The 23,631-nt window shown below is 45.1% G+C and overlaps 1 pseudogene across 1 annotated transcript; it reads right to left on the reverse strand.

Annotated features, from left to right (window-relative positions):
- Nucleotides 1-445: 445 nt before the first annotated feature.
- LOC309653403 (diacylglycerol O-acyltransferase 2-like protein 6) lies at nucleotides 446-19,662 on the reverse strand (annotated as a pseudogene). The gene is made up of 8 exons: nucleotides 19,627-19,662; nucleotides 15,730-15,829; nucleotides 6,303-6,407; nucleotides 5,704-5,779; nucleotides 5,131-5,335; nucleotides 3,542-3,716; nucleotides 1,047-1,257; nucleotides 446-600 (listed from the first exon to the last, which is right to left on the reverse strand). The product of its transcript is annotated as a diacylglycerol O-acyltransferase 2-like protein 6 (transcript).
- Between the last annotated feature and the right edge of the window lie 3,969 nt (nucleotides 19,663-23,631).

Raw genomic sequence — 23,631 nt, forward strand, 5'->3', positions numbered from 1 at the left:
AGCATAGCTCAGGTCCCTGGTTTACCCTGTGGTGGCCCCCAAATTGTAAGGAAAGGGCCAAGGGCCTAGGAGGAAACAAACCATCCTTGTTCTCAACAAGGCTTCTAAGCTTCAACTTAAATAGTGATGGTGTCACTAAGGCTCAGGAAGAAAAGGCATGGTGTCCTTTAACTTCTTATGCCTCTGATCAGAGTTGGCTGGTGTCAAGGGGCAAAAAAGATCTGTGGACTCACAAGACTCTGCTTACTAAATTGGGTTGTTGCCCACTCTTCCCCATCCCTCAGGTTCCTTCCTCTAAGCTAGACTCATTAAGTACTTTCTGGCTTGGTTGGCCTCCTCACTCAACCCTGAGATCCTCCCCTCTCCCCAGATTCTTCTTTAAATGTGGCCCTACTTCGATCCCTTAATGTTTTGGGGGTTCAACAATGGGGAAATCCAGCTCCTGTTATATGACTGTCAGCTCCTGGGTCTCAGGGAGGCCATACTGTAATTTGTGCTGGTCAAACAGCTTGCACAGGGCGCTGATGTAGAGTGTGTGGTACTTGTCCACTGTCTTTTTGTTTGGCTTCTTAATCTTGGGAATTGGCAGGGGCTCCCCAGCTGTGGGGAAGGAGGAGAGACAAGCATCAGACCTTTCCCCCCACCCAACTCAAATTACCCATTCCTCAGAGGGAGCCACATACTGAGACTCAGTATCTGGGTCCTCTCCACTTCCTTTGTTCTTCCCCTCTGCTCCAACCCCATCCTGTCCCATGTTCTCCAAATACCTAATCTCGTGCATGCTTAAGAGAATGAGAATAAACTCAGAGTGCTGAAGGAATGTATACGAATAATGATGCCCTCATGGCAGCTGTTGAACTGAGTCCCTCGCATGAATGGCGACGGCTCTGATCTGTTTAGTTGTCCTCCCCACCCTGCCCTCAACCACAGCTACTGGAATTCCCATTGCCTGTCCCAGCTGTGTGCCAGGTTCCCTGAGACTTGAGGGATGACCTGGGTGGGGGGAATCAAGGACCAGAGTGGTCCAAAGATGCTGGAAAACTTACCAACAGTGACAGTGGGCCGATTGAAAGGCAAGAATCCCCAGGATCTCGAGTGAGGCCCCGGCCGTGGGAGGTAGAGAAACTTAGTCTCAGGGTTTTTTTGATTTTGTCCTGCAAGGTTTTTTGGAAGAACCTTAACCACGTGCCTTCAGGGAAGTTCTCTTGATTGTGAACCTCATTCTCTCTAAAGGAATAGGAGGGGACAAGGTATGATCTGCAAAGAGACGGGCAGAAGTGTGAGTTCTCCCAGGAAGCTCCCCGCAGTGAAACCCTCTCCAAGGTAGAAAACCTCTACAATCTCCCCATTATAGGACTAGAGTCCAAACACCCAAGCATCTCCAGCCTTGTGTCTCATTTTTGCTATGCTCCACACCCACGTCCCACAAGGGAACCCTTTGAGGTGAGTTGCTGCACCTTGTCTTGTGATGGGAGGAAAGTAATCTCAGGAAATCTAATTGCCCTTATTGTACCCAGCATCCAGAGTGATCTTCCTAAACTGTGCGTCTAGACATGTCACTCCTCTCTTTAAAACTCTTCCAGAGCTCCTCACTTTGTACCACACTGCTTAGCATGGACTTTGTGCTCTAGCCTTGTCTACCTGGCTAGCTTCCCCTCTCCTCAGCCTTTTGTTGCAATCTGCTTAGCCATACTAAGTGTGCCATGTTCTCGCTTGTCTATGCGTCTTTGTACATCCTGCTCCCTCTGCCAGAAATGTCTTTCCTCTGTCTTTACGTGGGTAATTCTATTTCAGCCTTCACTACTCAGCTCCAATTTCATCCCCTTGAACAACCTCCAGTTCTTTGACCCGCTCCAATTCCTTCCACTCCCACTCCCCGTATCTAGTGATTACCTCTTTCCTACACTAACACTACCCCAACTCTGTACTACAGTCATCACCTTGCCTGGCTGACTCCCAGTAGACAGCAAGCAAATCAAAAGGGGGAACTATGTCTTATTCATCTTTGAACCCCAGGGCCTGGCATAGTGCCAGACATCTCAGCATAGGCCTTCACTGAATGCCTGAGTTCTTCTCCCTTTTGGTCTGACTGGTAATGCCTACTAATACTTCAATTCACAGTTCGGATGTTACCTACTTATGAAACTTCTACTTTGGGTGAAAGGCTTTCCATCAATTGGTGCTCTCATAGTGCTTTATACATATGTCCATTATGTCACAGCTTTCATTCAACAAATAGGCATTGAGTTCTTTCTATGTGCCAGCACTTTTTTAAGCCCTGGGGACACATCAGTGAACATAATGCATTATAAAAAACTCTGTACGCGTGGAGCTTACCTTTTATTAAGAGAAGACAGACAATAAACAGTAATAATGAACAAATACAAAACCATATATGTAAAGAAATAAAATTGATGATGTATGAGGAGATAAGTGCAATGGGGAAAAGATCCAGCAGGATGGTCAGGATAGACCTTATTGAGAACAGACATTGAGCAAAGACCTGGAGAAGGTAAAGAAATAAGCTTAAGAGTTATTTGCAGGAATAATGTCCCAGACAGAGGGGACAGCTAGAGCAAAGACCCTAAGGGAGGAATGTGTGGCTTGTTTGAGGGATAGCAAGGAAGCCAGTGTAGCTCTAATAGAGTGAGCAAAGGGGAGGGCAGTGGCTGATGAGATCAGAGAGGTGGCAAGATGATTTAGGGTCTTGCAGGTCCTTGCAAAGACTTTGGTTTTGCTCGGGGTGAAATGGGAGCCACTGGAGCATTTGGAGTAGTGACATGATCTGACTCACACTGAATAGGATCATCCTGGCCATGGTTGAGAATAGACTCTTGGATGTGAGGGAGGCAAGGATAGAAGCAGAGAGAGCACTTAGGAGACTGTTGTAATAATCCAGGGGCGAGACGATGGGCTGGTAAACCACGGGGCAATAGTTGAGATGGTAAGTGGTTGGCTTCTGGATATATTTTGTAATTATATGTGAACATGTCTGTCTTCCATCGGACTGTGAGTTCCTTAAAGGCAAGGACTAGGTCTTATTTATTTTTATATCCTTAATGCCTAGTACTATGCCTGACACACAGTAGCTGTTTAATAACTGCTGAATGAATGCATTCTATTTCTCAAAAAGATTATATGCTCTTTGGGGGCAGTATACATGTCTTTTGCATCTTTGCAATCCGCTCAGCATCAAGCCCTGTGCCTTCCTTGCCCTGGGTAAGTTTTCTCGGCCTCACAGTTCATGGGTTGATATAGGCTAAAGCCCCACTTCCCCAGACCCCCAGCCTACCAGGCTAATGGGCAGAAGGTAAAGGTCTTTTACTGTTTTTTCTCCAACTTCAAGTTTTAAAAGTACCCACCAGAATGTGTCTGGAGGCCCAAACACCCTTAAGGCACAGTGTGAGCGAGTAGAGAAAAGCAATCAGAATGAAGAGGGAACCACCTCTAACAGGTTTCCAAGGAAGGTTACCATTCTGGAGAGGTGCTACAGAGGACCTATGGCACCCTGATGATAGGGCATCAGAACCTAGGGACCCACCCTGTCTTCAGTGCCAACCTCGCAAAACCTTTACACTGTTTAAGGAGGACGGTAGAGGCTCCTGGGTGGCACAAGAAGGCTTCAGCAGCTCCACACACCACAATAACCACAGCATTGCCCGAACCTTTCTTGGTCAGCAAATACTTCAAGGCCAACTCACTCACTGGGCACACACCTGTGAAACCAAAGAGTCAAGTGGTATAACAAACTTGGTGCTTGGGGACGGGATAAGGAGTTCCTCCAGGGTCTTCCTGCTGGAGACAGTTCTTCTGTCTCCTGACTGTGCTTGTTTCCACTCTTCTGTCTTTCACCTCCATATCCTGGGTTAGCCCTGAGGTTGGTCCTTAAGGTCAGCTTCTTGCCTTGCAGCTCTGAGCTACTACAGTTGGGGCTACATTGAGTTCTTCTGCCTAATTTCTCTTAACTCTATAGGATTTAAGCCCATCCCTTCCTTCTCTACCCAGGAACCACAGCTGTCTTCCACTCTCCCCAGGCTGATGGCAATTGAGGCTCTCCAGAGTTCTCTTCCCTAGGAGTAATGAGGAATAGCCACCACCAACATGTTTCCTCCTTAGAGCAACCTGGCAAAGGGAAGCCATTGGCTGGGGGTTCTGGAGAGCAGGCAGACCCAGAATCCTGTCCAAGCCAAATTGAAATGTAGATGAACCGTGGAATGAGGATGACATCTTGCTGCTCTACAACAGTCACAGAGTCTTTCCACACCTCTGTTTTCCAACTTTGCCCTGTGCAAAGTTCTGTTCTCTCTTGGGATGGCAGACATTGGCCCCAGGCCACAGTCCTTGAGATCCATGGTCATACCAACCTCAGAGGGGAGTAGAATCATCCTCTGGGACTCTAGTGGTCCCACCTGGCCCCTCCAGATATCAATGTATCTTACATTTAATGTTTGGCTTTGGTTGTTTTCTGGTGTCCAGAAGGATGGATATTCATCCAAAGAGAAGGACATTTGGCACAGTACCACGGCTTGAAGCCTGGCATGTGGAAGTTGTCCTGGATTCTGACGGATGCCTATCCTTTATCCCTTGATGTCTTATGCAAGTTCAAAGGGGTTCTCAGGAGATGAAGGTCATGGGCCAGGAGGGTACCAGCTAGTATGAAAGACTTAAAAGTGTCTTTGAGACACCCTGAGATGAGAGCTGCTAAATAAATGACTAGTCAAAAGAAGCCAGTTGACATCCCTCAAAAATCAGGCAAAGTTCATCTGAGCTGTCCCATTCATGCCTCATTTTCCCTCTATTTGGTTTTGATATTTGGTTTTTGCTTTCTGCTTTCCACTTTGGCTTTGATCCTGAACTCCAGGCTTCTGCTTCCTCCTCTGAAAGGATCCATGGCAACGCTTATGAATGCATATAACTTATCCTGCTGCATAATCAAACCCTGCCTCTCGGATCTTGGACAGAACCTGAGGCTTGGCCACATATTCCTGTTACTGGCCCAGTGTGTTCTGGACTAATTTTCTACTAAGAAGTCCTCTTCCAGCAGGGAGTGAGAACTGGACTGACTGTCAAGTCTTATAGAAGTTGGAGCCCTGAGGTAGGTCAGAGAATGGAATGATTTCTTATACCCACCCACTGACATCATATAATCTCACACAATTTGGATCCAGAAGATCCCTTCCAAGGTCCCTACATAAAGAGTGATGGCTGGGAAATTCTGAGCAAAGCCAGTGGCCTCAGTGGCAAAGTTGATGAAGACACCATAAGAGAGAATGCCGTGGGGGTGGTTGGCAATGATATAGTTGTGTTTGGGACAGAGGTCATGAGTCTTCACCAGCTGTTAGAGGGAGATTGAATCAGAGTAGTGGATAGAAGGAAGAGAGGACATGTGGACTCAGATCCCAGTAGGTAGCCTGTGTTGCCCTTGGGGAGCCCCAAATCCCTATTCACTGGGATGTCTTCACTGCCACAGGATTGCCAGGGATTATGATGCTCAGAGAGGCTGACCTGGGTCTGCCACTCTGAGGCAAGGTGTTATCCATTTGTCTCCCCACCTGCCCATCCATCTTAGGTCCCTATTCTGCAATATGCCTCTGGGCCTTTATGTCCACTGCTGGCCACCAAAGCCTTTGAAACCATGGGGCTGAATAGGGAGGAAGAGTCTGTGTAAGAGGGAATGAGGGTACTCAGAGGTAGCATTGTCACCTTTACTGGGAAGTAATTTGGAAATAATTCCAGAGCGTCCAGTTTCATACCCAAGTTGAACGCCTACCACCAGCAGGTATGGAAGGGAAGGGAAGACTGGGTGAGATCTTGCCAATCCCTCTACTTCTCTCGGAGGTGGAGGGTTCTTCCTAAAATCTTCAGGTCACTAGAGGGGCCTCCTTCTCACATTTCCATATCTTGGGCACAGAGCTATAGGTATTGTCCCTAAATCCAACTCCCAAGGAGACACAGGAAGGCCCGGCTCCTCTGGAGCAGTCAGAAAGGTGGGAGGGAAGTAGTAGGATGCTGGGAGCACCCTCCCAGAAACCAGGCTCAATTCTTCCTGGGAAACCTGGCAGAGACCTCTGTTCCTTGCTGGGCTTTGCCCTCCTGTCTCCCTTTGCCTTCCTGTGCTCCTCTCCCTCTCTCCTTCGCTTCGCCTCCCTGACCTCCTTTCCTTTCTCTTTCCTCTTCTTTCCTCTCCCCACCTCTTCTCCATCTGTTTCTCCCACTCTCTCCTTCCACCCCCACCCCATCCCTGTGGTTCCATCCTTGGTACATACAGGGACCACCACTCTTCCCCTGTTTCTTACCTGGACTGTGGGTGTTTCAGTCATAGGCGAGCCAGGCTAAGGCGAGCACGCACAGCATCCCGAATTTAGTGAACACCAGAAAGTAGGGTATAAGAAGAATAGGAATAGCTCCTGAGGGGACACAAAGGGTTCGTGCCCTTCAGTTCCCTTCAAGTTTAATACACCTATCATAACCCCAATCTCTGCTCTGTAGTGAAGGAGCAGGTCGAGGCCGGTGTGAGACTCTTCTCTCCTCATCACACCCCCCCAACACCCTACCACACTCCTAGCTCTGCTGTGGTCCGGGATGACCTCTGAGTCCCTGGATCTGGGTCCCCTTGATGGCTGGTATCTTAACTGAGGAAACATCAGATCCATGACGTTCTCAGAGGAGCTCCTCAGCTGGGGTCAAAGGACAGCACTACTTGGCAATTGGAAGGAAACAGCATCTTGGGCCGGTGGCTTACATCCCCATTCTGGGACCTCAGGAAGTCCTTTCTGAAAGCTCAACCCTCCTTCCTTTGTGCAAATGCTCTGTCAGCACATTCCAGTGGAGAGGGGCAGCCTGCAGTGTATGGGCTGTTTGATGCTGAGAAGAAAACACATATTAGAAACTGCTTTACTTTGTTCAATTTTGTCCCATTAGAAATCTCTCAAAAGTTCAGAAGGGAGAAAAATCATCTCTGTTAGCAAAGGGTCACAGCAGGCTGTGAAATGCAGACGTGATACATCTTACAGCAGTGGAAGTTGAATTCCATTTTAAAATCTGCATTCATGAGAATGAGGGGCTCAGTACAGATATTGTGAATTTAAAAATACCCAGCTAAAAGAATGACTTCTTTGACAAGATAATATCATAGTAGATAAAAGTTTCAGAGAAGGGGAAGAAACTCAAGAGTTACCTGCCAGCAGGTTTGTCTCTCGCATTTTGGGCTTAGATGAAAATAACAGGAAAAAGATGGAATGGAAATTAAAAAAAAAAAAAGTCGTGTTATGGAGTAAAAGAAACCTTAATGATAGGCTGAATTCCCCTTACAAGAGCTGGCTGAAGGGGTTGTTGTAAGCATACCAATTAAATAGGAAAAATAACAGGGGGAGGAATTTATGGGAAGATTGCCATGGATACAAATCTTGCTACCTCTGACCCTCATAAAAGATGAGAGTAAATTTGCTGGGTAAGCTTCAGAAGAAAACTTAGGTAAGGTTAAATATGAATCATTATTATTATTTTTTCAACTTCTTTATTGGAGTATAATGGCTGTATAATGGTGTGTTATTTTCTGCTTTATAACAAAGTGAATCAGCTATACATATACATATATCCCCATATCCCCTCCATCTTGCATCTCCCTCCCACCCTCCCTATCCCACCCTTCTAGATGGTCACAAAACACCGTGCTGATCTCCCTGTGCTATGTGGCTGTTTCCCACTAGCTACCTATTTTACATTTGGTAGTGTATATACGTCCATGCCACTCTCTCACTTCGTCCCAGTTTACCCTTCCCCCTTCCCATGTCCTCAAGTCCATTCTCTAGTAGGTCTGCATCTTTATTCCAATCCTGCCCCTAGGTTCTTCAGAACCATCTTTTATTTTTATTTATTTTTTTTAGATTCCATATACATGTGTTAGCATATGGTATTTGTTTTTCTCTTTCTGACTTACTTCACTCTGTATGACAGTCTCTAGATTCATCCATGTGTCTACAAATGACCCAGTTTCATTCCTTTTTATGGCTGAGTAATATTCCATTTTACATATGTGCCACATCTTCTTTATCCACTCATCTGTCGATGGACACTTAGGTTGCTTCCATGTCTTGGCTATTGTAAATAGTGCTGCAATGAACATTGGGGTGCATGTGTCTTTTTGAATTATGGTTTTCTCAGGGTATATGCCTGGTGGTGGGATTGCTGGGTCATATGGTAACTCTATTTTTAGTTTTTTAAGGAACCTCCATACTGTTCTCCACAGTGGCTGTATCAATTTACATTCCCACCAACAGTGCAAGAGGGTTCCCTTTTCTCCACAACCTTAGAGGGATTTTTTTTAGTAGATTTTAAAAGTATTTAATTTAATGGGATTTTCTACACAGATGATCATGTCCTCTGTGAATTAGGAAAGTTGTATTTCTTACTTTTCAATCTGTATGCTTTTCTTTCTATTTTTTTTCCCCTCTTGCTTTACTGCACTTGCTAGGACTTTTAGTATGATGTTGAATACAAATGGTGAGAGTGAACATCCTTGCTTTGCTCCCCATCTTAGGGAGAAAGCTTTCAGTCTTTCACCATTAAGTATGATATTACCTGCAGGTTTTTTTTTTTTTTTTTACAGATGCTCTTTAACAAGTTGAGAAAATTGCCTTCTATTCCTAGTTTGCTGAGAGATTTTATCATGGATTAAAGTTTGTCAAATGCTTTTTCTACATCAACTGATATAATAGTGTGTGTTTTTTCTCCCTTAAGTGGTTAATATGTTAGGCTGTATTGATTGATTTTCAAATATTTACACTTGCATTCTGGGACAGAGCTCACTTGGTCATGGTATATTAATCTTTGTTTGATTTGCTTGTATTTTTTTGAGGATTTTTGCATTTATATTAATGAGGGATATTGGACTGTAGTTTTCTTTTTTGTACTGGTTTTTGTCTGGTTTTGGTATCAGGGCCTGGCCTAATAAATGAGTTGGGAAGTGTTCCTTCCTCTTGTATTTTCTGAAAAAGATTGTTTAGAATTTGTTGATATATCATCTTTAAAATGTTTGGAAGAATATGCTGTTGAAACCAACTGGGTCTGCAGATTTCTGTTTTGGAAGGTTTATAAACTTCCAAAATTAAAATTTTCTTTAATTAATAGTTACAGGTTATCTATTTCTGTTGGGTGAGTTTTGGTTGTTTGTGGTTTTCAAGGAAGTCTTCAAATATAATTGTTAATTTGTCTATTTTTTTCCAGTTCTGTCAGGTTTCACTTCATATATTTTAAAGCTCTATTGTTAGGTGCCTAGAAATTTAGGATAGTTATGTCTTCTTGGTGAATTGACCCTCTTACCATTATGTAATATCCTTTTTCACCCTTGGTCTTGATTTAAAAAAAATAAATTGAAACCTGTACACCCTCACATTACTAATGATTACTAGCTTAAGTTAATGATGGTACCAATATGAATCTAAGTGGGTCCTTTCTTCAAATCATTTCTGATTCATTTTGCTTGCTCACTTTTCCCATATAGTAATAGTCAATATTTACTGTACACTCATCATGTAAAACTAAGTATTTTATAAGTGTATTTTATTTAATCTTCATAAAACACCCATTAGGACAATAATCATTCTCATTTTGTGAATGAGGAACCCAGGTTCAGAGAAGTTAAATAACCACTTAAGGTCACACAGCCAGCTAGTGGGTGATCCAGAGTTAAGAACTCACACTCTTCCTCCAGAGACTGTACTCTTTGCCACTGAGCTCTAATTATTGCTTTCCTTTAGTCAATTGTTAATTCCCGTCAGTTCTGTCCTCCAAACATCTTTCAAATTATTCTATTCCCCACCTCCATGCTACCATCCGGTGCAAACCACCATTCTCTCTCTCTAAGCTGACTGCCAATGTTTTCCCAACAGGTTACCTGCTTCAGTTTGAACCATGATGCAGCCAGCATGCTAAATGCAAATCTCTGTCCTTCTATAGTCTATAATCAAGAACATGGCTGGTTTTTCAAAGAGACATTTCTGTGGTCCTGTGATTACTTAATGGATCAAAATTAGTGATAAATGTGAGAACCTATGGGGGTTAATGGTAATTCAATAATTCAACAACTCACATGTCTTCCTATGACTCTTAGGATGCAGTCCAGTCTCATAACCTTGGTTCTGAAGGTCCTCGGTGATGGAGCCCCTGGCCATCCCCTGGTTCTCTGCATGCCACCATACTGTTCTTCTGTCAGTTTCTTCAACTCATTGTGTTCCCCAGTCTCTGGGCTTCTGTGCATGTTGTCCCTTTTGCCTGGAAGACTCTTTCCTCAGCTCGTTGCCTGGCTAGCTCCTATTCATATTTCAGGCCTCAGGATAAATGTCACAGTTTCAACATTTTGGAGCTATCTTTAACTTCTCTCTCTTTCCAAAAAAAAAAAAAATCTCTCCCATTCATCCTCCTGCCTCTGTCTCCATTGCCACTGCTGTGGTCCAGAACTTGATCTCCTCTGGTCTGGACTGCAGCCTCTTGTCTATTCTTGCCTGCTGGTCTCTTCCCCTCCAGTTTATTTTCCATGCCGCAAATATATTTTTAAGGCACAGTCATAATGTTGTTTGCCTCCTCTGAAACCTTCAGTATTTTCCCACTGCTAACAGGATAAAGTCCAAACATGTTAGCCTGCTGTTTAAGGCCCTCCATGGGCTGGCCCCACACACCTTCTTGGCCTCATCTCTCAGCACCAGCACTCACACCCCTTATGATCTAGCATGAGGTGATCATAACCACACTACTGTAAGGACACAGGGTGATCTGAAGTGGCTCATGGATGGAAAGTTATTTTAATGTGTAGTGAATAAAAGTGAATTCATGGTGGTAATGTAAAGTTTCCTGTTAGAATATATTAACTTAGGTTACAGGAATGAGTCAATTTGGGGAAAAAATGTTAAATAATAATAGCATAAGTGGTACTCAGCTGTGGGAAGAACCAGAAAGTGGGATGCAAATGGCTGAAGAATGGGAAACGGGGGTCCAACCACCTTAGTCTACTCCCCATTCTTTCAACTCACCGTGCAATTTCACCTCTCCATGCCTTTGGTGATGCTGTTCCCTTATTCTGACTACCCACTCTCCAACTTTCTGTCTATATCAAAATTCTCTCAGCCCTCAAAGCTTAACTCAAATGATACCTCCTTGATGATATTTTTGCTTATTCTCTGGTCAGAATGAAGAGTTCCCTCCTCTACACACCCACAGCACATTAATTCTGCATCTATTTGGCCCTGTTTTATTTTGCTGCTTGTGTAGTTAGCACCTTACATGGCTGGCCCTTTGCCTTTTAGACAGTAAGCTTCTTTTTTTTAAATAAATTTATTTATTTTTGGCTGTGTTGGGTCTTTGTTGTGGTGCACGAGCTTCTCATTGCAGTGCCTTCTCTTGTTGTGGAGCATGGGCTCTAGGCACGCAGGCTTCAGTAGTTGTGGCTCTCGGGCTCTAGAGCACAGGCTCAGTAGTTGTGGCGCATGGGTTTAGTTGCGCCATGGCATGTGGGATATTCCCTGACCAGGGCTCGAACCGTGTCCCCTGCATTAGCAGGCGGATTCTTAACAACTGCACCACCAGGGAAGCCCTAGACAGTAAGCTTCTTGAAAACAGCCTTCAGCACAGTGCCAAGCACAGGAGGATGACTCAGGATAAATATATTTGTTACATTCAGTTGTAGCACAGGGAAGTTTGATTTCAAAATTCTCCAAGTGACAGGTGAATGTTAACAGGGAAAGAAACCACCAATGACCTTATTCCAAATAAAGAAAGGCCTTCTGAGGTTCCAGGGTGTGCATGAGTGTGTAAGGCTATGGACAGCCTGTCATTTCTAGTGTAAAACGAAAACCCGGCGTCTTAATCAGTGGCTCAAAGCCTTCAGAAATCCAAGAATGTGGCTGGTTTGTCAAAGACGAGTTTCTGTGGCTTTGTGATTACTTATTGGATCTGTATTACCATAAATATGAGAACCCGCGAGAGTAAAAAAAAGATAACTTAGTAATTCAGCAAACATAGACGAAGCATACCTCATGTGAAATATCTGTGCTAGAAGCAATGGGGGCAGGCTTGGGGCCTGGAAGGAGGACGGTGAAAAGCATAAGTATGAAAATGATGAAAATAACTTAAGTATGGTTACTGATAAGTTGTAAGAGCATTTATTGTCAACAAGCACACTGTTCAGCACTTAATGTACATTAGCTCATTTAATCCTCTCATGACCCTGAAAGGTAGATAATTTTGTTATCCCCATTTTACATATGAAGAAACTGAGGTTCAGAGACATCACATATCTTCATTTCAAGCTTTGGGGAAGAAAGTAGGTAGCATTTGTTGAGTCTTTATTATGAACCAAGAGCTACTTTAAGCACTTTGTGTATGTTTAATTAATTTTAAGTCATATTAAGACATGTAAAAAATAAAGTTCCTGCTTTCCAGAAACTCATAGTCAAGAGGGGAATACTGACACTATAAATAATGGATATATCCTAGAGGGTGAGAACAATACAGTTAGGGTTCAAATGTCATTTTATGGGGACCAAAGTAGAAGGCCATTCTTTACTACCAGGCAACCTAGAAAGCCTTCTTGCAGAAGGTAAGAGTTAAATTGAATCTTGAAGGAAGAGTAGGGTTTTGACAGATGGATTTGTGCTGGAAGGGCCTTCCACGCACAAGGAAGAGCTCAAATGAAGGCCTGGAGATGGAAGAGTCCAAGGTCTGTGAGTAATACCATAACCTGCAAAAGTACAGGGAGCATGGGAAGCCATGGAACAGGAGATGACACTGGGAGAGAGCAGGGGAGCTCAGGTCCCATGTTGAATGGAATGAGCAGCCAATGATTGTTCTTAGCAGAGGAAGACCGTGATTATATCTGCGTATCAGTAAGATCATCTGAGACGACTGTACGAGCAGGAGAAACGGTAGGCAGAGAGGTCAGCTAAGAGTTGCAGTGACTTAGATGAGAGGCAATGGAAACGTGAAATCAGCCACTACTTCAGAAATCAATTTGAAAGATACTATGGAGGCAGAATTTTCAGGGGTTTGCAGTTGACTGGATGTAGGGGGTGAAGGAGAGGGAGTAGTGAATGATGCCTTGAAAGGGCCTGTGGGAATGCTCGGCAGGTATCAGAGTCTCTGTTTGCCTCATTTTCTAGGATCTAGTTACTCATTAGTCTTCCTGAAGGTGCAATAAATTTAGAGTCTAGGGTGCCTGTCTCAGAAGTGGTAGTCACTCTTCTGTTGATCAAACGTCTTCTAAGCTGGGGTGGTTGGGCTCTGATGTCAATTTCTATAACAGAAAGAAAATGAACATCTACTGAGGGTTTTCTTTCCTCTTTGATTTTCAGAATGGTCTTGAGAGCTCTGTTCTACAATGGTAGAGGGTGAATGACTTACTTGCACAAGCTCACACAACAAGTAAATGGCAGACCTGGTCTGTCTGACTCCCAAGAGTATGTTCTATTTTTTGTATTATCAGCAACCAGAGATAGGAGGCAGACACACACACACACACACACACACACACACACACACACACACACACAGATGTCCATGAGAGAGAAAAAAGAACAAGAGGTGGACTTAAAGGTCTTTACTGAGGAGAAGAAACCTGAAAGAATCAACAGTGTTAAGCTTGGTCTTGCAAGAAACATAACAATGACAAGACGTGGCTCCTGTTTCATGGAGCTTACTGGGTAGAGGAGGCATAGGGTATAAAGGCTGCTATGCAACCAATTTTTCCAAAGTGCTTTGGACTTTCAGAGATAATGTAGTCTCAGGTTGCCAGGAAAATGTTGCAGAGAAGGTATGACTTGAGCAATATCTCAAAGGAGGGGTTGTCCATGGATAGTCCAGGAAGGGTGTTCAGGGAATCTTTTAAGTGGAGGAAATAGAGCAGAGGTGAAGGAGTGAGAGAGTAAGTACCCTACACATTTGTTCTGTGAATAGATTGCCTGGAATATGAGCTTTGCCTAGGGGAAGAGTAGGGGGATGAGCCGGTAAAGAGTTCGAGGCAGAGAGTGCAGCAGTGCTTTGAATGCCCAGGATAACACATTTGTACTTCATCAAGTAGGCAAGGGAAAACCGCTGACTATTTTTGAGCAGCAAAGGGCTGTAATCAAAGATGCATTTGAAAGACTCTCCTGGTTGTAGGCAGTGGAATATATGGGAGAGGGTGGAGAATAGAAGGCCAAGAAAGAGGATATTGCAACAGTTTAGATAGATGGCAATACAAGCCCAGAAAAGAAGAGACAGATGGAGAGCCATCTTTTAACTGGAAGCTGGGCCTCAGAGGGGCTCTCAGGAGCATTGCCTAATTCCAAGGGTCATGAATATTTATATTCCACATCTCCCCCAAACCATCTCTTCATTCTTCTCTCCTCGCTTCTTTTCTCCTTCTTGTCCCTCTGCCTTTTCTCTCCCCCTCTTCCCTACTTTTTCCCCCATCACTCCCAGTAGTGTTCAGTAATCAGCCATGATTCTCAACATCATTCAGGAAGGAGGAGAAGCGCTGAGGGAGGCTCTGAGCAAGACAGAAAGAATGAAGGAAAGAGGGTGAGAAAAAGAAGGAAGAAATGAATTAGGAAGGAGGAAGGGAGGGAGGAAGGAAGGAAGGACACTTTTCTGTAAGGAGCATTTACTGGGAACCAGGCCATGGACCCCTTTGGCAGTCTGGTGAAGCCCTTTTCTGAAAAGTATTTTTTAATGCACAAAATAAAATACACAGAGTTACAAAGGAAACTCATCATAGTAAAACACCGTTATCAAAATATTGCCAAAAATGTCATACAGTAACATGGGCTTCTGATTTATGCATTAAATAAGCACACCTAATGGTAATTCCAATAACCTTTGGAATTTGGACGTGGTAACGAGCATAAATGAACTTTTGAGATGACTGCAACAACTGGCATGTGAAATGTAAATCTCTGTGATGTCTATTATCGACAAGTTCACAGGTATTTCTGTGGTTTGCTGCCTACATTCATCATTTCAATATGAAGTTAGTGAAAATAAACAGGTAAGTTTTTCCATCCAAATTCAACGTTGTCCCTCCCTGCCTCATTCTAGGTCTATAGGTCCTTAGTTAAGAACCACTGCTCTACGGGGTCATATAGCTTCCCACAGATTGGACTTGGCAGCCTCCTAACCTGTCCCATCCTTCAGGATGACATTTCTCCACGTCCAGTTTCCAAACTTGCCCCTGTAATTGGCTGCTCACAAAGCCCTGGTTTCTGACTGAGAAAAGCTTCAAGCTCTCAGCCCATTTGCCCAGCACCGATGACTGTCATTCTCTGAGTCCATTGAAGAACTGGCCCTTTCTCAAAATTCTGTCTAATGAGTCACTCATGCAGCCCACAGATTTTCCATAATTCTCTCATCATAGTCTTATCCTGGAAAATCACCTTACATCTACCAGTAACACCAACTCTGCCCCTGCCCCCGAATAGGTCTCTTTTCAGCTAGTTCACAGGGGACAGTCCTGAGAGAAGGTTGGGGTAATCTTTAAACCAGGAAACCTGCAGCCTCACTCCTGGTCTTCATGCCCCTCAGATGGGAGGAGAAAAATCTAATGAACTCAACAGTAGCCATCTCTCTGGGTGGAGAGGCACAGTCCTTCCCAGAGAGAGAGGACCAATGAAATGATCTCTTTGGAGCCCTCCTCATCTGGAGATTCCTGGTCTCTTTCTTCATCTGTTCTCTTGTGTTCTCCAGCCCCTGGGGTTCACTCACCTACAAAGACATAGGCTGGGATCCACTGCAAAACAGAGAGTGTTTGGAGGCTTTCCTGAAGATACCGATGGGAGAGAAAGGCAATGGCCACGGTGCTGTTCTGTTATGGTAAGAAGGCTGGTGCCTCCAAAGCTGAGCTGATTGCAGGTGCTTTGCTTTAATCTCATCACTGAGTCCTTTTATCTGCTGGAGGTTTTAGCCTTGACTTAACGTTTCTCCAGTCTTCCCTGTTCTCTTCTCACCTCAACTTCCTACACACACACACCAGGCTTTAGATCATACTTTCTAATCTCTCTAATATGCATCCTTTCCCCACAGATGCTCAATTGCCTCGGGCTGGTTCTAGCTGTGTGTGTGGGAGGTGGGGTGGGGAGGAGGGGTCCCTCACAAATTAGTGCAGGAAAAGGGAATGGCTTAGGCCTCAAATAGGATCTCTGAAAAGCAGTCTGCTCTGGTGGATGCTCTTTGACTCCTCCTGTCTTCTGCTGAGAGCCACCTAGTCGACTAGAGCCTTTTTTTGCATGAATATCTAGACTTCTCAGATCCCTCCTTGTGCCTCTGTTCCCAGGGGTTCTGTACCAGTGGCCAGTGGGAGAAGCATTGCACAGAGAGCAGACCTGGCTTTCGGTCCTGGCTCCGCCAAGTTCCTCCCCGGACGCTGTGGGGGAATCGCTCTGTTTCTCTAGATCTGTTGTTGGGAGGCATTCTAGTTGCTAAAGGCATGGACTTTAGAGCCAGATAGCTGGGGTTCAGATCTCAGCTCTTCCACTTACAAGTTGGCAGATCTCTGTGGCTCGGTTTCCCCAACTGTAAAATGGGGATAATAATGGCACCTGCTTCATAGGGTTGTTCTGAGGATTGAGTGAGTGAATGTAAAGCACTTAGCACAGGGCCTGGCACACAGGAGGTATTACTGTTAAGTGTTTCCTATTATTATTCTTCGTTTAATTAAATGAATGACTACTGAACATCTATTATGTTTCAGGCTAAAAGGCTTGCTTCTGCACACCAGCCTTTTCAAATTTAAAGATTGTCTCCAGGTCCCAGGCCTGTGGATTCCTTTTTTCGGTAACTATCTGTTGAGTGATTACCGTTTGCCAGGTTCTGTTCTAGGTGTTGAGGATTCATTGGGGAAGAAGATGGGCATGATTCCTGCCTTCGCTGAACTCACAGTCTAGTGGAGGAGACAGACATTAAAAACTTACAAAACTGTCTATACACTTGAATTTCTGATAAGCATCCTAAAGGAAAAGGCCAGTAATTCTCAGCATAAGGCTTCTAATGTAGGTGCTCAAAAAAATCTTTTGAATGTAATCAAAAAGGTTGCTAGGAAAATCAAATACAAAAAGGTATCAAGTGTCCTACAAGTACAAGGAAATATTGATTCCTTAGCCTTTTCCAGGAATATTAGTGGAACTCTGTCTCCCTCCCTATCTCCCACTCTGGCTTGGGCCTCCTCGATTAGACTGACTAATATGAATCTTCGGAGTTTAGCTTAGGGGATGGTTTTGGTGCACCTTGGGATGTATTGTCCTCCCCCAATGTACCCTCCATGGCCACTTGACATGCCACCCTTCCTCCTCTTCCTCTTTCTTTTCTTCCCCTTGGTTAGCTGGGGTTACCAAACTGCTTCTTGGGGGCTAGTTGGCCACATACAGGGTGAGACATATAAGAGCACATCTGCTCAGAATCTGCAGGGGAGAAGGGAGAGAGGTAAGAGGTGGGCCTGGGCTCTTCCAAGGCAAAGCACAGATGTGGGGAGGGCGAGAGTATCCTGGATAGATGAGTTCCAAAATGCTGCCAGCTCCAAGGCTGCTTACAAATCAGGTCTCTACCCCGCTTCACTTTCAGATGGGTAAATGGAAGAGGCCTAGAAAGGGCTCACACATGGTGCTAGATGCAGGGCAAAGACGCACGGATTTCTATTTCTGTCTCCCTATTGTCCGGTTCAGGGCCTGGTACAGTGTAGGCATTCAAGTAAATGCTTGTGGAATAAATAATGAGGTCTGGTTTCCTGGTTCTTTAAGCAAGATGGACTGGCAGGGCTGGGCCATGACCCTGATTTGCCAGCCATTTCCCCCCCAAAACAAAGAGCATACCATCTGAGCTGGAGCCTCCCTGAGCCAACAGGACAAGGATAACACGAACACCAGTGAATGTAGTAAAAGCAGGAAGAAGAGAAGTAGGTGACCAGACAAATCCTGAATAACCAGCACTCATGATTTCTCAAGTACAATCCAACCAAGCAATAAGCAAACCCTTAGCTGCCTCGGAGTAAACAGTATCAAAGGAGAGGTGGCTGAGAAGCACAAAAGGGTCTGGTAGTTTCCTTCATAGACATTTAGGGCTGATATGATTCTAACCCTCAAGAAACTCACAGTCCAACATGTGAGGTGGATGGAATCACAGACACCCGAATGGGGTGCCGTGGGGTGTGCAGACACAGATGAGAGAAGCATCCGCCAGCCTGAGGAGGACAGGGAAGCCTCTATGGAAGCAGAGGTGCTGCGGTGAGGAGAAAGGGTGCAAAAGGCATGGAAGGACAGCACGGGGAAGACTGCAATTAGCTCACCAAACCAGAAGCTAAGAAGCTTTGCAGGAACAACAGAAAACCAAAGAAGACTGGAAGGAAAAGGAGAGCAAGGGCACTTGGGAGCTCAGGAGAAGTGGGTGGAAGTGAGGGAAATGCTGAGAAAGAAGCAGCCCTAGGATTCCTTCTTCCTGGATTCTGAAGGTTCACCCTCAGCCTTCAGAATGACTCATTTCTAGAAAGCTTTGGATAGCTGAGGTTCGCCATAATGTGTTTTCTTCTGATCGTTCCCCTTCAATCATACTCTTACTTGTTTCGGTACTGCAATTTCAGCAATAGGAGAACCTATTTAATGCCAGTCAATGGGCTAGGTACTATACAAGGGACATACATAGTCCCTTCTTTCACCAAAGTTTTATTGAGGTTCTACTCAAGCCTGGCATTATTCTAGGTTGATAATCATGTGTGTGGTGGGTCAGGGGGCTGGCAGGGAGTGAAAAGTACACACATCATCAACACAAGGATTGGGGCCATCAGAGAAGTATAAAGAAGACGGAGGGGAAGGCTAGTACCTGTGTGACCTTGGACAAGACACTTCCCTTCTCTGAGTCTTGGTTTCCTTCTGTGGAAAAAGGGACTAATCATATTTATTTGCTGTGAGGAGTAGTGGTAATGTTTGAAATGTTCTCGGGCAGTGTCTGCCACTCAGAAGCTTTTCCATGGTACTGGTACTCAGCTGTGCGGGGGGGTGGCATTTGCAATGGGCTTCAACAGGCAGAGAAGTAGGAAGAGCGATCTGTCTTGTGGTGGCTGGGGAGACACAAAAGTCTGCAGGTTTGCTTTGTTAGAGGGACTAGTTTCATTTGATAGGAGCCTCAGGTTTGTGGAGGGGAGCAGAAAGACAGAAGATTGGACGTTGGCAAGTGGGGATGTCTTCCTCATAAATCCCTTTATGTCTGGAGATCAGCAGCTCTAGAAAGAACCTACAGAAAGTAAATGAACCCAGGAGTAGTGGCTGGAGGTGGGGACCGAGGAGGTAGAGGGTGGGACAGAACAGTGTATTTCAAAATCTCTTGGAAGTCACTGGATCACTTCTCAGGGCAGGCAGGCTCTGGGGAACAACAGCATATAGTGCCTTGGTTCAGGCTAGAATGACCAACTATGTCTATTTGCTAGGGGCTGAGGAGTTGCCCGGGACTCAGGACTTTCAGTGCTAAAACCAGGGTGGTTTGGGACTTATTGGGACAGCTTGTCCTCTAGTTCAGGCCTTTGTCACTGTCTCCTGGACTTCAGCAGGCTGCTCCCCACTGCTCTACCTCCCTTTGGTCCTTTGCTGCTAGAGGATTGCTATCAAACACAGCTCTTACCCTCTGCCCTGTTTCTAAGCCTCCAAAGGTTCCCATGGCCTCCGGGATCAAGTTTGAACCCGAGAGCCTGGCCTCCAGAGCCCTTGCTCCACTGGTTTCTGCCCTCCTTGAAAGTCTCACTTCCCATAACTTTCACACCACACCAGATACAGCCTCCTTTCCCAACCAGGAAGTGCCCTTTGCTATTCTGGGCCTTTGCCCACGGTGGTCTCTTATCAGCCTACGCATGCTTAGCATGTCCTACGCATGCTTCAAGTTGCTGTGAAAATGTCACCGTCTGAGATTCTCCACCCTGCTCTCTCCTCTGGATTCCCAAGGTACATTATACAGACTTTTGGGAGAGCAAATATTAGGAAGTTAGTTTGAGAGTGTAGACCCCACTGCTATATCCAGCTTCTAGTGAGATGCTTCATGTACAGTAAGCTTTTGGTATATATATCTTGAATAGTCAGCATATTCACATGATTCAAAATTCAAAAGGGTCTATGGGGAAATTCAGTGAAAAGTCTCCTTCCCACTCCTGGCCTCTAACAATCCCACACCCCTCCTCCTCCTCCAGGGAAATTTTATGCGTGCCCAAGCAAATAAGGTAATTTGCTTTGTTAAATGAATAAAGGAAATAACAGTAGAAATCTAGAAACAATACAAATGTTCAAAATCTGGACCTGGCTAAGTAAGCAATTATATAGGAATCTTATAGACAATCTGCAGTCATTAAAAGTCATAAAAATTATTATAAGGTAGACTCAGTAGTATATGACATGGTAAGCTTTCAAAGCAGAGTATAAAGCAGACCTCTCCACTGAATACACTTTGTGAAGTGATAGGATGAAAGGGGGTCTGAGAGAGAAATGATTGCTGCTTTAAGGTGAAGGGATTCTGGGTTTCCTTTTATGTAAAGTTGTTTGAATATGAAAAGAAAGAGGCTGCATTATTGTGAATCTGCCTGACGAAGAAGCATGATTCATGATGGGACTCATTCATTCAATAATTCATTCTGCAGACACTGAATGCTGGCTTTGTCAGGAGAAGGCCAGAAACAGTGCTGAGCTTCCCAGGAAGAGCACTAAGTAGGCGACAGGCCCTAAGAAACTCTAATGGAGCCAGAGGGGTGGGGAGTGTGATGAGTTCATTGCCAGGCTGTTGAGTTCGAGTTTTTGTTCATCAAGAGGAGTGGTGTGGTAGATAGATGATAGGATATGGGTCAGGGAGCTCAGCAGAAAGGTCAGGGCTAGTGCTGGCCATCAGCATACATGTGGTGTGTCATGGAAGCCGGAGGTGGGGTGAGCTCACCCAGGCAGAAGGTAGACAAGGAAAGGAGAAGACAGGTTCCATAAAGCGGGTGAGGAGTATTTCTGCCAATCTCTCAATGTCTCTGAGCCGGGGACAAGGGCACCAGGGTAGCAGAGGTGGTATCTGTTGCTGAGTGTGGGAGGGCCTCAGAGTTCAGGCAGAAATCCTCCCTCCCAGCCCCTGGCTGCCAAGTCTCATGCGCTCACAACCTGGGTCTGGTCTTAGTAGTCCAAGAGGGCCTGGTAGATCAAGAGGGGGGGCTTTGACGGGCTTAGAAAATGTGTAGGAACCCTTAAGTGAGAGGGTGGAATAGAGAGAGGGTTTAAAAGATTCACTTGTACCAAGATTGGATGGGGCTGGAAACAGGTGAGCCTGGCACTGGGAGCAGGAATGTTCTACAGGTTGAGGGATGTAGGGCCCCAGGAAGGGGAAAGTTCTGAGTCCGGGGTATTCCCCTAGTGAGCAGGTCTCATATGTGCCCTTAAAGGGCCTGGCCAGCAAAGCTGATAGAATCATTGCTCAAAATTTAGACAGAGAAAAGGGAGGGGTGATCCCCAGAGCAGTGTGCCAGTGTGGTATTTCGCCCACCTTCATATGTCCCCCGTGATTTGTGCTTCCCAGGGAATGTGGCAGACTGGAAGGACGTGGCCTGTGGAATCAGGCCCACCTGGAAGCCAGGCCCAGCTCGACACTTAGGGCTGAGTGATCTTTGGGAAATCCCTTCTCTGAGCCTCAAGTTCCTCATTTACAAATTGAGTCAATAATAATATCTACCTTGGGATGTTGTTGTGAGGATTAGAAATAGTCAACTCCTAGTATACAGTAGGTGCTCAATACATGAATTCTTGTTATTTGTGCTACCAAATGGGAATAGGATGGCCTAAGTCATTGCTGAGTTGTATTCTCTTGGGGGGATTTATTGCCAGTTGGGACAAGAAACTGAAATCTTTTTGTTTACCATCTTTTCACATATGTTTGTCAAAGGCGGTCTGGTGGGCAGATAAGTAAAAACCGTTCTCAATTTCCACTGCAGGTAACAATTCTCTCCTGTGCTGGTCATCTCCAGCACACAAAGAAAAGCATGTTCACAAACCTTTTCGCTGGTGGTGATATATATAGAAGACTGAGAAAGCAATAGGGGGGCAGGGGTTAAAATAAGTTGTGAAATACTGAATTTAAAAAACAATGCATCCCCTCCTCTGGCCGCCAAACTTACAAACATTTGCGCCATGTTTTCTAATTGTTCAAAGTGCTTTTCCATATTTTATTTCATTTGTTTCTTACTCTGGCCTGTGAGGTAAGTAGGCCAGATGTTGTCAGCATCTGGGAGGCGCTAAAACTGAGAGAGCTGGTATTAGAACCCATACCTCCTTGCTATGGAGCGTGAGTGAACTGAGCCAGGTTAAACCTTGGATGAATAGGTGAAAAGCAATCTGTGAGGAAATGATGTGCAGGTGTTGGAAGGAGCTGTTTTGCAAGGAGACAAAGGTCACAGTGCCATCTTGTTGTTGGGTGTCTGAAAGAGCTGGGTGGCAGTGTATCTTTTGTGCTGATGAGCAAACCAGAGGCCCACAGTAAGGAGAGGAGGACTTTGGAACTCAGTTGACATAGAGAGGTGGATTTGGGTTCAAAAGTTTTATCCTTTGCACGTTGTTTTAAATGACAGCAGTGACCCCGGTGACCTGGGTGGCCCCGGGTCACCCGGCTAGGGAGGGGCAGAGCACTGAGGATTGAGACTCAATTCAGAACCCTTAACTCCAACTTTTTGGGCTTGAAATCAGCTCATTCAGTCCCCTGCCCTGTCTTTCTTACAGGGGTGTTGAAAAGAATAAGAGTGGAAAGGACAAATCACCACATGATGGCATTAAAAGAAGTAGTGCCCAGCGTTCACCTTTTCCAAATAACTAACTGGCCTCCATGTGAGAGCTACAGAGGGCAAATATTTTGGCTACACTGATATGTTTGCACGGTCTACGTATTAGCCGTGTGCTGAAGTAAGTCACTCACTGTGTTTCCCCAAGCCAGTTTCTTTCCCTGTAAAACGAAGGCATCATCTCCTGCCTGACGGGTTGTGAGAACGAACTATGCAGCATACGTGAAATAAGCATAGCGCAAACGATGAGGCAGTACTGTTATCTGTGGAATGCTTTGAGTCCTCGCTTGCCGCAGTCCACCACACTCAGCTCACTCTAGGACCCTGAAACGGCTTCTTCTGGTAGGAGTAGAGAAGGTGGTTCTCTTTTTGTTTTCTCTAGCCGCCAGGCAGGCAGACTGAACTAGGGAGGAAAATGGAGGAAGATGGGTTTGCTCACCGCCTCTCTCTTCTTGTCCCCCATCTGAGGGGGAAATGGCAGGGGGGAAGCAGGGTGGCATAACCTTTTCTTCGGTGAGTCAGCTAAAAAGGAATTTCTAGAGCTCCAATGACATATAAGTGGTGGTTTGGGTTTGGATTTTTCAAGCTGCTCCCTCTTTTTAAGCTGCTTTGAGATGCACAACTAAAAGCACATGCAATTGGGAAGCACATGGAAAATGACAGAAGCACAGCTTGTTACCAATGTGAACTTGAAGAAATCACTCAGCGTCTCTGGCCCTGTTTTCTCATCTGCAAAACGGGGACGATGCTACCTATTTCGCAGGGTCATTGTGAGTATTAATAGCATGTGAAAGTGCCGGGTCTGGTGCCTGGCACAGAACAGAGTTTCGAACACCTAC

The sequence above is a fragment of the Balaenoptera physalus genome, assembly GCF_965194825.1.
Source record: "Balaenoptera physalus genome assembly, chromosome: Y".
Lineage (NCBI taxonomy): Eukaryota > Metazoa > Chordata > Mammalia > Artiodactyla > Balaenopteridae > Balaenoptera > Balaenoptera physalus.